This window comes from Gordionus sp. m RMFG-2023, chromosome 2, assembly GCF_954871325.1.
Source record: "Gordionus sp. m RMFG-2023 chromosome 2, tfGorSpeb1-WG-v2, whole genome shotgun sequence".
Classification (NCBI taxonomy): domain Eukaryota; kingdom Metazoa; phylum Nematomorpha; class Gordioida; order Chordodea; family Parachordodidae; genus Gordionus; species Gordionus sp. m RMFG-2023.
The window spans coordinates 39,096,138-39,112,760 of record NC_088776.1 but is presented as its reverse complement, the minus strand read 5'-3'; the positions used below and the strand labels follow the sequence as shown (position 1 = coordinate 39,112,760).

The following is a 16,623-nucleotide window of genomic DNA, read 5'->3' as shown; positions in this document are numbered from 1 at the left end:
TTTTTTTCTAAATATCGGTTATCACCGATATTAGTAAATTTTACGACATGACATGATAATTTTAATTTTTTAAAAAATTCCAGCTGAATTTATTACCAATATAGCGCATTACAAAAGAAATTACTGGAGAAAATGCACCAATTAGTATGTTATTCCATTCGTAGAATTACTTAAAAAAGAACGTGCTAATCATAATGAGCATGATACAGGTGCTCAGATGAAGAATGCGATATAGAGAAATCATTATGCGTTTTTCTTATATTATTAATCGAAAAAATTTACTTCCAATCAAGAATTTTGGATCCCGCAAAACAATTTTTTCAATTCAATCAATACTTTATAAATAAAAACTACTTCTAAGACTGCATTAGCAACAATTTTTGTGAAGAAATTAATTCACCGTCTATGAAAAAATTAAATTAAATATTGTTTTTTATCATTTATATAGTATAGAAAATACAAAATAAAATTCCATCAATATCAGCAACCAATTCAACTGGCATATTTAGTTTGTGGGGATATTATGCTGATACTGTTAAAGCTAATAAAGAGTCTAATTTAATTAACAATACCATCAAAATTTGCCCCTATTCCCTCGAAATTGAATATTATCTTAAGGAATCAATATTTAAAGCAATAAATGATAATAACCCCGCAGATCCTTTAAAATATTGGGCTGTGAACTGTCATAAATATCTCCTAAACTTACTCATCAATATCTAGCAACATATATTGCAAGTGTATCAACAGAATCTGTTTTTAGTGAAAGTGATATTGAAAGTCCCCCTCGGATAAACTAGAAATTTTGGTACTTCTGAAAAGAAATCTTCAATATAATAATTTTAATTATTAATTTTAATTTATACTTTATTAATAAAATATAATTATGTAATAAAAATAATATTTTGAGAATATACAATATTATTTATATTAGTAATAAGGAGAAACAAAAAGAGAGGGGGGAACAGTAAAAAATATTGAGGTTAAAACGGTCATCTTGTGGAATGAGACTGCCTATGAAGCTAATATAATTTGCCTTGTGTATCGCTATGGCGAGAGAAGAGAAAATCTTTCTTTCTTTAAGGAAGGAAGGAAGGAAGGAAGGAAGGAAGGAAGGAAGGAAGGAAGGAAGGAAGGAAGGAAGGAAGGAAGGAAGGAAGGAAGGAAGGAAGGAAGGAAGGAAGGAAGGAAGGAAGGAAGGAAGGAAGGAAGGAAGGAAGGAAGGAAGGAAGGAAGGAAGGAGGAAGGATGGTAGTCTTTGTCTTAAGAAGAAGCCTTCGCGGGGTTCACCGGTTAGTTGACAATGTTAGAGCCAAGTTCCTTGAAAAAAGGTAAGGCATATTTCCCAAAAGTTGTAAAGGTTGTGGAAATGATGGGAATGAAAATATATTCTTGAGAGATATCAGAATATTTAGCTATTTTAAGTGACTCCTTTTTCTCAAGAATATTGAATGTTTGGTTTAAAATTTATTAGTATATTTGTTTAATTACTATATAAATAATGAATATATTTATAATTGGTATTACTATTATTATATAAAAAATAAATGATTTATTAATAAAAATATTTTGTATACTTTTTACACATTTAAGAATTAAATATGCATAAAGAACACACACAATCAGATTATATCAGATAGAATAGTAATGGGCTAATATACTTTTAATATCGGTAATATTAAATCGGATTGCCCTAGCTAAAATAAGCATATAACAGATAATATTTATTTTTAAAGTAAAGTCGTAAAATGGGAGACTGTCTAAGTTGGGCAAAAATCATGGTCCTAACGGTGCCAAAATAAGACAAGTTTAAACTAGTTTTTATCTAGACCCTTTACTTTTTAAATAAACATTTTATCATCTGTTTCTTGGTAGATATGTAAAATTTTGCCACTGATCATTTATTTCAAACTGCACCGATACTGATTTTATACCGATATTTACATTGATTCATAAGATAATGGAATGATAAAAATATGTGGATAAATTTTTTTTAAAAAGCGTATTAATATCAGAATATTCCCTTATCCTAGCTCTAAAAATCAAAAAAGTCTCAAAGCTTGAAAATTCTAAAAATATGTCTTATCTTTAAATTTTTAAAAAGGTTTGTATTTATAAGATATATAGCAGTGACCTGGAGGCCTGGCCCTAAGCCCGGGTACACGCCGTAATTTTTTTAAAAATACCCTGGCCGGGCCTAAAAAAAAAATTTTGAAATTTTTTAAATCGACATTATTCGCTTAAAATAAATATATATTTTTTTAAAAATCGGGTTGGGCCTGAAAATATAAAAACTGGACAGGGTAATGCAAATGGTACCTCTGCAAATATCTGATATATAGTAAATATTGTTTTACTTTATATAGCTATTAAAGAATAATTTTATATATACAGTTTCCTATTATTTTTTTAATGATGATCAGAATTTCTAGTGCTGTAAAGTAATGTCAAAAGAGTAATGTCGTTACTAATGTTACTTTTTTTGTAGAAAAGGAACGCTATTTGTTACCTTTTTCTAGAGGTAACGAATAACGAAAACGCGTTTCTTTTTTTGAATAAAGGTAACGCAAATCGTTACTTTATACTTTTTCTTAGAAAATATTAACAAAAAGAAAAATATATAAAATTACTTTTATTAATTTTTAATATAATATAAATAATTTAAATCGAGTTTTTAATTCATATCAACCACCATTCCTTCATTTTTATTAGGGCTGTGCCGATCTCCACATATTTTTCACCGATCCGATCCGATATTGCTTCAAAACCCATCCAATATTTATACTGATTTTTAATCACCCCCATTTGAACTAAATGTAATTAAGAAATCAAGATTTTTTATGCAAAAAATCGAATTATGAATTTAATTTAGTTTTTTAATTTCTACAATTAAGACTATAATAAAAAAATATATATTTAATAATATATCCATTTTATGTTGGTATGAATTATAAAATTGTAATATTTAATATATAAAATTATAATATATTAGATTTTTTAATAAATATGAGAGCCTCCAGATTTTCTGGGAATAAGCTTCTACGATATGGACCATCTATATCTCCTGCCGTACTGAAGGCAGACTCAGATGATTCCGCAGATAACGCATTTTGCAAAATTATATTTGTCTTTTGTAAAATATTTCCATAATTCAGATACCATGTTTAAAAAAATTCTTTTATTTAAAGTATAAATAATTAATGGCGTTATTTAAAAAGATTTAAAATAAATAAAACTTTAGGTGTTCCATTCTATTTTTTTAAAAAAAAATACTATAAATCTATTATAAGAAAGAAATAAAATTTAAAAAAATTATTTAGAAAATATTATAATAATGTAAAAAAAATATTCATAACATAAAATAAAATAACAAAAAAAGAAAAGAAAAGATAAGTAAAAAGATCGGATCGGTTATTTACAGGTATCGACCCGATCCGATATTTTCGGAAAATGCTAAATATCGGTACCGATCCGATTCGATATTTAATATCGGCACAGCCCTAATTTTTATTTTAAATTCTCGTTGTTAGAATTTAAATTCAAATAAATGTTAATAATGATCTTATTATATTTTATAATTTATTTTAAGAATATTATGTCCATAATACTTACTTCTTCAGATGAAAATTATTCAACCCTTCCCTGGCCCCATTTTTAAACATATTTTACATAAATAAAGAAAATTAAGAGTAGCAAGTTTATACTAGTATAGGGCTGAGAACCAACATTAAAAACCCAAGATTACCAAATATTGGTATTGGTTCAAAATATTTAAACAATATCTTCTATCTGCTATAATGGTTTAACTTCAAATTGTTATTAAATTTAAAGAATAAAAAATTAAGTTTGAGAAAAGATCTTGATAAAGAAAGAGCAGGATTAATTTCTTTATCCAACACATATTTTTTGATAAGAAAATGTATGAAGATCCATGGTGAAGATGATCTATTAAAATTTTTTCAAAATAAAGATAATTCCTTAAATATTTATAATAAATTCCCCAAATTAAAATCTTTATTCATTAAATATGATACAACTCTCCCATCCTCTGAGCCAATTGAACGTGTGAGCATGGCAAAAACTGTGTTGAGCAGTGAGCGCTCTTGTTTGTCAAAATTTTAGATCAATTGTTGCTAAAAATAAATAAAAAATTGTCACAAAAAGATGTTATCTTATATATAATATTATTTATATTTTAATTATATATATGAAATTTTTTTTTATAATATATTATTTTTGTATTGTTTTATTTTATTATATATATATATTGTCGGAAAAAAATAAAAAAAATTTTTTGATATAATATTTAATTTTTTAAATAACAAGTAACCCGTTACTTTTTGAATAGTCGGTAACGCGGGTTCCTTTTTTGAAAAGGTAACGAGTAACTGTAATGCGTTCCTTTTTCCAGACGTAACGAGTAACGACAACGCTTTTCTTTTTTGTAGTAACGCTTACAGCACTAGAATTTACTGATACCCCTTCTTGGAATTTTATTCGATCCGATTACCAATATTAAATTGATATCAGCCGATTACTCATCGGATATCATATCTGATTTTCTATTTTGCAAACATACTAATCGTTTTAATTTTTAATGCATATATCTAGTGTTGCAAAATCGCCATATTTGAGCTGATATTAAAAAAGGGTAACTCAGCATTTTATTCAGAAAAATATTGCATGTCAGAAGATCTTACTCATATATGGTAAAAATTTTTGGACATCTACTAGCGAAATCTCGAAGTTTAGAGAATATTTTTCTGGTTAAAATATTTAGTTAACTGTTTTTTAAAAAAGGCTCAAATAGACATATATATACTCATCTCATATATTAATAGTATAACATAGTCATTTAAATATATTATAATGATTAGTTATATAGTTTATATCATGAATCTATAAAAAATATTTTTATTGATAAATCATTTATTTATATAATATTTAATAACTAAATATTTTATGAAATTTGAGATAAAATTTTTATAAGACGTCATTTTATCGGATCGGGAAATTTTATAATATCGGCCGATATACGATATTTTAAAAAGGTGAAAACATTTCGGTACATCCCTACTTATTATATATTCATGTTAAATTTTCTGCATAGAACTATGTATCTTTATTTGCATAAAAAGTAAAAATAAATCTTTTATTTTCAATTTTCAAATAATAAATAATATCAAGTATTAAAAAAACGAAATAATATTTTATGTTGTAATATATTTAAAAATGTTTGAAAAATATATAATACTATTTAAAAAAAGAACGGAGATGGTGTGACGCAGGGAAACAAAATGAAAAAGGGACGTAAGTGTTGTCTAGGATAGCTCTTTGGCTAGAAGACTACCATTGAAACTGATATAATTAGCTTTGAGAATCGCTATGGATAATCGTTGACCAAGAAAAAAACCCTCTCGAGGTTCTTCTGAGAGTTTGCTGATTTGTGATCCTAAGTTTTTGAAAAATGCTAAGGAGAGTTTGCCGAAGGTGCCAAGAGTGGTTGATATGATTGGGATGAAGCAATGATCATTCATTATTTCTGTGTATTTAGAAGTTTTAAGTTGTTCCTTCTGGTCAAGGATGTTGATGGCGTGGTTGGATGGGGCCAAGGGGTCAATACAGGAATAGTCCCATACCAAAAGTTGGCCTCTCCTCCATGGGATTTGAGAGATCCCGTCAGGACGTTTACCGTCAGATCTAAAAAGACCCTGTGGTTCTAGAGTGGAAGGAATTTAGGCGGATTTCAGTGCATGTTGGATGATTGTATTACATTGCTTGTGTCTGATGAATCGTCCATTGCAGGAGCGACAATGTAAACTATGTCTACCCTTCGAGTCAACTGGCGAGAAACTCTCAGAAGAACCTCGAGAGGGTTTTTTTCTTCGTCAACGATTATCCATAGCGATTCTCAAAGCTAATTATATCAGTTTCAATGGTAGTCTTCTAGCCAAAGAGCTATCCTAGACAACACTTACGTCCCTTTTTCATTTTTGTTTCCCTGCGTCACACCATCTCCGTTCTTTTTTTTATAGTATTATTATATATTTTTCAAACATTTTTAAATATATTAAAACATAAAATATTATATTTTCGTTTTTTTAATACTATATTATTTATTATTTGAAAATTGAAAATAAAGGATTATTGATTGGGAAAAAAAAATAATATTAATTTTTCAATATTATATTCCCCTAAAACATTAGCAAATTTACTACACTTTTTTAAATATTATATTTGTTTATTAATAGCATTTTTTTTCACAAAGTTATATTTTGTTGATTTGTTGTAAAATAGACGATTTTGTCTATAAATTTCTTAAATTAAAATTATATTTCATACCCTAACCCTATTATATGCGTTGATTTTATATAAATAGAAATTCGTCTTAATTTAAAAATAAAATTGTAATATTGAGAATTTTGATTTATAAAGATAAGAGCCTCAAGTTTATGTGATAAAAAGCTTCTCCTATATGGGCTAATCAATATCACCAACTCTGCTAGAGGTTCCACCCAATAATCAAGAGGGTCGATAGGAGATAAAATATTGGTATCTTTGTTAATTTAATAAAATTTAAATTCGTATGATTTATTTACCACAAGTTCTTAATATAAAAAAAATGAAATAAACAATAGACATAAAAATTTTGGGTAATTTCTTTTATATTGGTTTATTAATATACTTTATTTTACTTCTTCTATCGTTAAAAAATGTAAAAAAATGGTAAATCACTGAAACTCGGGGAAATTTTTATTAAAAAAATAATAAATAAGCGATCGTCTGGATATTGGTGGAAATTTTTTGATGTAATAATAATACAATGCTTCATTACTCAACTTTAAGAATTGCATACTTTTTTCGTTCAATTGGCACAATTTTAGATTATTTTTTTATTAAAAAATAATAAATATACCATTGTCTAGATATTGGTGAAATTAAGATGAGTATCCCCAGAACTGGAAGAAAATCTTCCTCTCATTTATATATATGTGAATATTCTTATTTTCGTAATAAAAAATATGTCAAATTTAAGTAAATTATTTAAATTTTTAAATGATATAAATTTATATAAAACTATGTTTTTCCTTGAAATTGTATATATCTATATATTATCAGTTTATATATTATGTTTATTCAAATAAATTGCTTAATTATCTAGTATTTGATTTAATAGTCCTAACTTAGTAGCATCCAATATAGCACGCGCCTTTTTAAATATTTTTAAATGATATACTCTATTTTTAATGCAAAATTAAGGAATTGTATAAATTTTCACAAGATAAATATATGTAATTCTTAAAACTTTTGAGTAATGAAACCTTGAATTATTATTACATAGTGTTGTAAACGAACGCGTTCAAGAACGAAGTTCGTTTTTTTTTGAAAAAAAATGGTGAACGGCGTTCCTTTTATTTATGACGAACTTTGAACGTGAATGCGTTCTTTTTTTATGACGAACGCGTTCGAATTTAACGTCCGTTCAATTTTAAAAACACCTTTTATTTTTATTTATTAGAAAAATTTAATTTTAATCCGAATTTTTATTTAAAATTAAAAAAAAATTAGTAGCCTAAAATATGGTCAACCATTGATAGACATAGTATTAAATGGGATTATTAAACCTATCACTATCAAATTAATTATATATTTTTTAATTTTTTGAAGATTTGAATATATATATGAAGATCAATATGTTCTTTCTGCATTATACATCCAATATTCAAGCTTCAATGGCCATGGATAAAACTTCCACAGAACAAACCTATAAAAAATTAACTTATATTAATATTGAAAAATGCATTGAAAACTATAGAAATGATAATGCAAAAACTGTTAATTTCAAGATATCCCTTTTTTTGACTAATAAGTAAAGGATGGATTGAAGGAGGATAACTTATCTCAATCTTTTGAAGCTAAGGACAAAACAATAAATGTTTTTGATAAATTCCCCACGTTAAAAGAATTGTTTATTAAGTATAATACCACAATCCCCTCTGCCCCTGTAGAGCGCGTTTTTAGTATAGCTAATGCCGTGTGAACTGCCAAGTGTTCCTTTCTATCAGATGAAAATTTTGAAAAAACAATTGTTACTAAAATTTAATAGGAAAATTTTTTTATAAATAAAAATATTTTTTTATTCGCTATATTGGGGGGGGGCAGTGGAACAAATCCCCCCCCCCCCAAAGCCAAAAAATGCAGATGCCAGATTATATTTTTCAAAAATATTATTGTTAATATTAATTAATTTATATTTGTTAAATTATTATTCCTATCTCATATATATATATATATTTAATTACATTTATTTATCACATTCATACTAAGTTATTTATCAATTAATTCTGATTTCAAGTTTTCCTTGGCGTAATATTTACCTATTATTTTCTAATTTTAGTGGCGTAATATTTATCTTAATTTCTAGTCAAATAATAATTATCTCTGAAACTTCTTGTCCAACAGGGAGAAAGAAATTGTAAGCTTGTCCAACGAGATAGTCTTCGCCATCAAGCAGTAACAGCTTTTATGGAGTTAGAAGAGCCGATTATTAATGCTGTTACTGAAATATCACAATGGCTTGAAAGAAATATTTCCTCAGAAGCAAGAAAATATTGAATTCAATACTTATTTCAAATTTTTTTTCTCATGTAATACTTTTCAAAAACATGACATTGACTTGATTAAGAAGATGAGAATAGCGGAGATCATTTTATTAGAACTCAAGGATATTAGAGCTAATGTTGATGAAGAATTTCATATTTTATTGTTGAGTCGTAGCTAGCAAGCTCATCGTTAAAACATTAATATAGGATCAGTAGAAGAGTATTATAAATGAAATTCCCCTCTCTTAGGTACATTTATAACCCAAATAAATGAATGGTTTTTAATTCATCATGCATCACTTACCAATCTGCAGATATTATTTCCACAAAAGCCTTCCCAACCTTCAGATGGTGATAGAAAAAAAATAAACATTTGTTAGATTTTTATCATGAAGATGTTAAAGTATCTTATGATGCCTTATTAGCTGAACTATGATTAAAAGTTAACTATGGTTGATACAGTCCCAAAAAATGTAATGGATGCTTTTCATTATTTCAAACACATTTTAGAATATATTCCCTTCCCAATGTATTAAAATGGTTATATATATTAGCAACTCTTCCCATTAGTAAACTAATGAGAGAACATTCTCTTTTTTAAGAAGAATAACAGAGCCCTGCAGAGGTACCATTTGCAGGATACGGCCCGGATTTTTTTTTTCAAAATTTTTTTCGGCCCGGCCCGGGTTTTTTTAAAAAAAATATTCAGGCCCGGCCAGAATTTTTTTTAAATAAATTATATTTATTTTTGATTTTTATAGCTAATAATGGCGATTTAAATATTTGGTTTTAAAATATACAGCCCGGCCCAGATATTTTTTAAAAAAAATTTCAGCCCTGGCCAGGGTATATTTGAATACGGCCCGGCCTTTGGATCTTTTGAATATTCATAGGCATTTAACGCCAAGCAAGGATGAGATAATTGAAAAATTAGAACAAAACATACAAAATACAATTATTTATTAATTTATATTTCCAACATTTAAATTTTTTATACTTTATATATATAAATTTTAAAGGCTCAAAATATTCACATTTCAATTTTATTTCACTTTTGGGTTATTTAAGTGATTCATATCGTGGTTATATTCACTTTATATTTTTAATTCACATTTATTTATAGTTTATCAATGCTGGTTTATATATATATAATTTTTTTATAATTCACATTAATTTAAATTGTGTATTAGAAAAGTTATTAGTTCTAATAAATTTATGCTTAATATTTTAAATACAATAATATTTCTTAAAAAATTTATTATCCTCACCCCAGACCAAATTCCTGCGTACGCGCCTGGCTATATTATATTGTATTTATAATTATATTATCAAAATAAAACATTATTATTTTATTTAACATGGCTAATATATTGTGTTAAAAAATATAATATTTATTTATATTAAATTAAATTAAATTTTAAAAAATTTAACATAAAATTTTGAACGAACGCGAACGCGTTCGATTTTTGTCAATGAACATTGAACGCGTTCGATTTTTTTAGAAATTTTTACAGCACTATACATCAAAAAATTTCCACCCATATCCACACGATCGCATATTTATTATTTTTAAATAAAAAAATTATATTAAAAATTTTCCCGAGTTTCAGTAAGTTACCAAAAAAACATTAAACATTTTTATTTTATAAGTGGCTCTTCTTTCACATTCACACTATTCTGTGGGAGTTATGAAGATTTATTATGAGAAAGGAAAATTAGTTTACAAAAATAAATATAAAATATGGATAAAAACTGTAAAAATTATGTAAAAATAGGTATCGGTTATATATTTAAGAAATATCGACTGATCCGATATTTTTCTAAAAGTTCAATATCGGCACATGCTTAGTTTATCGAAAAGTGAGATTATGTAAAACCATTTGTAAATAATTTTTTTATTTTATTAAACCATCAAAATAGTAAAATTATTTGTGTGTACATAAACTAATATAAAAATAAGAATGTACGAAATTATAATAAAATAAACAACAATAAAAATATAATATTAATTTATGAAATATAAGACCTTATCTTTGTTTATTTGGTACAATATGTTTAATTTGCGTGGGGCTTGATAATGTCTTTTGGGATTTAGTAGAAAAAATCTTTTAGCACATTCCCCTTGTGTCTGACTTAGAAATTTAATAACATAAGTTTTTTTAATTAACGATAATTTGACATATTTGTTCTTTATTAATTTTGTTTGACATGAATAAGCTTAAAATATAAATCAGAGAACTGCAGGGCCCGGGTTATTTTAATTTTTTTAAATACGTATAATTTAAATCGTCATTTTTAGCTATAAAAATTAAAAATAAATAAAATATATTTTAAAAAAAATCAGGGCCGGGTCATGCAAATGGTACCTCTGCAGGTCTACGATAAAAATGAATATGCCCACTTTATGAAGGTCTCGAGCAAATGGAAAAATTTAAAAATCTGCCAACTTTTCAAAGTAGACAGTTGCCTAATTTATTAAAATAAATATATAAGTTTTAAAGATTTTTGGTCAAATTTTACCCAAAAATTCAAAACATTCTTTTTTATCTGAATAAAAAATCTTTCAAGATGAAATAATAATTTTTCCAAAAAATCTTTTGCTTAAAAAATTTCTCAAGATATTTTTCAAACTCAATACAGTTTTATATTTAACAAACTCAAAACAGCGAAACTTTTATCCCAAAACACATGCGAAACTTTTATCGCGAATGTTTATTATAATGAATTGATTATATAGAGAAACTTTAGTTGTAAATCCACATTTGCAAAGGATATTCAGGGACGACAATGTAGATAATTTTTAATAGTTAAACCCTTACCGAGAACTCTTTAGAGAGAAACTTATCGTGAAAATAGCTAACGCGAAGCCCAAATCGCGAAGACAATATAGCTAAAACTATTTTGTGAATTATATATAGCGAATTTATAAAAGCGATGTCAATATCGGGAAAAAAGCAGAGTTGTGAAAGTAGTTTGGTAGCTATAGCTAATAGCGGATACTGTTTTTGTAGTTATTTAATTTTTTAGCACCCTACTTTTTTTGAGCGCTACTTAGCTACTAATGAATGTAAGTAAACATGAAAATTTAAATATAATATCATAATTAATTATAATTTTTATGATTTATAATTTAATTTTGAAATTGAAATATATTTTCAATTTGTAATTTATATTTTCATTTGTATTATAAACCTAAATCACGTGTTAATAATTTAAAATGTCAACGCCTATGGATATCCAAATCGTTGAAAGTGATTCAGACAATTATATTGATGAAATGGAAGATACCTGGGAATAAAATGTTCTTAATAGCTATAATACAAATTTCCCATTTCCTAGATTTGAAATTTTTTTTATAAATATAAAAACCAAAACTGGCTTTAAATTTATTTGTTTAAAGATGTAAAAAAAATATCAAATCAATAGGTAAATTGTAATTTTTACATTCTAATAGTAGATTTTTACTATATTTATTTCTTGGTGATTAATGGCCATCAATTTATATACAGTATAGAGAATTCAATGTATTCATTTGATAAAATATTTTTGCTTAGTTACATCATAATTCCTGAGGTTCAAAATTTAGAATACCTACCAAATGATTTTTCCACTCTATTATCGATAAATATTATACACATTTCTATTAAAAACAATAATTTGTACTATTTAATATGAATATAGAATATTTGGTGAGGATATGAGAATGATAGTCAACATGTATTGGAAGAGGAGGAAATAGGTGATGATGCCATTGATATTTATAGTCTCACCCCAAACAAAGATGGCCCAATTACAACCATGAAGACTTCCACTAATAATTTTTTTGGAATAAAAGATAGTATAATAGAAAATCTCAAGTGCTAGTGAAGAGAGATTATTTAGTAAGGCAAAACTTATACTTTCTGATCGTCGCTTTAGACTTGGGGATGATAATATTGAAATGATTTTATTATTAAAATGCAACAAATTACCTAGCTAATAGCGCGTTACTTTTTTTGACAAATAGTGATAGCGGTAGCGCGCTACTTTTAAAAGTAGCGTTTAATAACTCTGGAAAAAAGCGCTAGAGAAATAAGGCGAAAATTGCTAATCAATAGTACTACCACAACGAAAAAATATATTTTGTTTCATATATTGAGCGATTTATCTTAATAGAATCCAATTTATTTGGCAATTCAGTTATATATCTGAGTAGGGATGTACCGATATTTTTATCGGATCGGGCCGATATTTCGCCCATTTTAAAATATCGGTTATCGGCCAATATTATAAAATTTTCCGATCCGATATAAAATGGCCTCTTTAACAAAAATAAAATGGAGAGTTGTTAACGCTCCTTTTTAAAAGTAGAGAGCTCCTGCTACCGCTCCTACCTTCTCAAAAGGAGCGAGCTCCCGCTCCCGCTACTACATATTAAAAGGAGCGCTCCCGCTCCAACTAATGGAGTGCCGCTCCATAACCGCTCCTTTGATTTTCATTTTTTTAGAAGGTACACGAAACAAAATCATATTTTTTTATCAAAACGTTTTATTTATATTATATGATATATCATATTTATAATCTTTTATTAGCTTTAAAAAGTAATAAATTTTCTAAATTAGAATCTAACAAACACCCACGCCTCTCCCCTAAGACCTGTTTTGAAATACTAAATAGCAGAGTTGTTAAGGAGCGGCGCTACAGGAGCGCCGCTACATTTTCTCAAAAACAGCTGGAGCGCCCCCTCCTTTTTAAAAATGAGGAGCGGGAGCGGGAGCGGGAGTAGCTTCTTTTAAGGCTGGAGCGGAAGAGCGCCGCTCCACCGCTCCTTTAAATTTAATATATAAATTATATTATTTTTTAAATATTAATAATATTTGTTAATTAAAATTTAATTAAAATAAAATTTTATTTTATTTAAATTTATTCATTATTAAATGTTGAGCCGAGTTTTATATTGATTTTTCATCTAATAATTTTAAACATTAAACATCAGTTTTTCCTTTTTATATTGAAAATTTTTTGAAAAATCTTGTAAGTCATATTAATATTCATTTTATAGATATATAATAAAAAAAAGTTTTAGATATTATGGATTTAGAGATCATAGAAGAAGAAACTGAATTTCCATTTCCACCATATAAAAAATATTTCAAGCTTATAGATGATACAGATGATAAAGTCAACTTAAAGGCGAAATGCCTATTATGTATTAACAACAAAAGGATATCTTTCTCTAAAATCTCAAGCTTTAATTTAAAAAAACATTTAAAAGTAAAATCATTTTGTTTATTTTGTAATAATTTTTTTAAAATGGTTTTAATTATTTTTGGCAATTCATTATATTTATACCTACAAAAATACGAATCGAATAATTTATTATTCGTATTCGTATGAATAATAAAATGATTATTCGATTCGATTCGTGGAATATTCGATTCGATTCGAATATTTTATTTACCATGAATTAAAAAAGATCTATTATAAAATTTATTTTGTAAAATTTAACTAAGGATAAAGACAAACAAATTTTATTAGTGAGACAAAATAGAAGCATACATATATAATATATTTATATACAATGTGGAAAAATCAATATAATATTCATATCAATGTAGTAGATAAATCTGACAACAGCCAATCTTTCAAACATAAAGTTTTTCGGATTGTTTCCTCCTTTAACGACATTCTGTATTTTGTAACCATATGAGCTCCAACAGAAAAGAGTCGCTCACATGGGGTTGAAGATTTCTGTATCGACAATATGTTCCTCGCCATTTTAGATAACACGACATTAGCAATATTTTACAAATAAAGTGGTAAAAACTTTAGGCAAAAAGTCAAATTTATGATTTCTCCATCATCAAATGAAAGAGAAATATCAGGTTTGCCCGTCATTCTTGATGTGATGGGATTAACAGTTTATTATAATTGTATATGTTATGTGTTATATAAATTACCTTCTTCGTCCATCTCTATCATAAAAGAAATTTCTAAAGTAATGGTCTATTATGAGATAATTAAAATGGAGTTTCAAAATTTGGCGCAATTTTCATTATTCCACTAGGAGATTTTATTAAATTGAAATAATTTCAAATAATTCTTAATAATAATATATGATTTATATATGATTATTTTCCAATATATATTAATACTATAAATTATTTAGTCGAATAATCTCGAATAATTCGATCGAATAATAGATAAAAAATTATTCGACGAATAATATATTTTCCTTATTCGAATTCGATTCGAATTTTCGAATCGAATAATTGTGTTATTCGTATTCGTAAAATACGAATCGAATCGAATATCGAATAACAAATAATTCGTTTTAGGTATAATTATATTAGTTGAGCTTGGGTTGTCAGATATGATGCTTTTTTATATTTTAATATTTATTTTAATTTTCTCATTAACCTCCTTTTTATACATTTTTTTTCTAAATTTAAAGTATTTTTTTAAATTGAATTGTAACATCCAATTTAAAAATATACATTTTATTATGGTAAAATTTATATTTTATTTAATCTTAATTTGATTTTTCTTATTTTATTTTGATCAATAAACTTGGAAAATAATTATTTATTTTTATTTTATATTTATAAAATAAGTAAAATAAATAATAAAAAAATTTACAAAAATAAAAAAAAATAAAGTACCTAAAAAGATATTTATACTGCTCATTAAATATTTGTCAATTTCTTATTTAAAAAATCTACCTTAATAATTTGATGTTTTAGATTATCAGTTAAAAATAAAGTTGATTTTTATAAAATAAATTTTAATTTAATTTATAAATTTATATTTAGAGAGTACATGTTAATCAATATTCAAAAATTGAAAATCATATCAATAGTTATAATAAAAAAGATATTAGCCAAAATATAAAGTCTTCTGAGAAAAAACAGTCAATATTAAATTTTAGTCAAAAAATATATGAACCTACAAAAACTGAAGGAGATAATGCAATCATTATGTCATTGAGACACTAGTTCCTTTATCAACTGTAGACAATCCTAGCTTGTCAAAATGATAAAAACGTTTTCCATTTCAGCAAAGGTAATGTGCCGCCAAACACTAATAGCAAAGATAGGTTTGCGTTATGATAAAATGATGGATGATATTATAGAAATGCTATCTGGAGTATCTTATGTGTGTACCACAGCTGATTGCTTAGAAGGTAGTGCCTATATTTTTAAATGTGCTTGATTAATTTAACTTATAAAGGTCTTTTTTGAGTGTAACAGTTCATTGGATTGACACAAAATCATTGCAAAGAAAATCAGCAACTTTAGCCCTAAGACGTGTTCAAGGCAAGCATACTTTTGATGTTTTGGCCAAGATGATAATTGATATACATAAAAGCTTTAAAATTCAGAATAAAGTGATAAAAACCATTACTGATAATAGTAGGAACTTTGTGAAAGCATTCAGGTAATCTTAAATATTTATTTTAAAATTATAACTTTCCTTTTATTTTTTAGAATGTTTGAAGATAAAAGTTCTGATATGGATGATGATTTCCAATTTCTGGATATTGATGATATCCTAAATAATAGGGCAGAAAGCTTTGATTATCTCCCTCAACATTCACTATGTGCTTGCCACAATCTCAATTTGGTGGCAACAGTTGACGCAGAGAAAGCTTTAGGTGATAGAAGCTTTCAAATAGTTTCTCAAAATTTATTCCAAAAGTGTCAATCTTTGTGGAATAAACAAAATATATCTACAAATATGGCGGACGATATTATCAGAAAGTTGGGTAGGTATCTAATATGCCCAAATTCCACTAGTTGGAATTCTTATTATGAGTCTATGGTTTTGCTAGATAAAATATTAGATGAAAAACAAAAGGACCTTGATGAGTTGTGTGATAACCATGGGCTTATACGTTTTAACTCCCACGAACGTAAATTTATTAAAGAGTATAGTCAAGTAAATATTAATATAATCGTTATCTTATTGAAATAAATAAATTTTAGGTTATGGAGCCTATGGAAAAAGCTCTAAAAATCCTTGAAGGGGAGCTTCATATGGA

General features: G+C 26.4%; 1 protein-coding gene across 3 annotated transcripts in view; it reads right to left on the bottom strand.

Moving 5' to 3' along the window:
• LOC135925583 (transcriptional regulator ATRX homolog) overlaps window positions 1-16,623 on the bottom strand; it is a 60,063-nt gene that overhangs the window by 40,239 nt on the left and 3,201 nt on the right. The window lies entirely within an intron of this gene.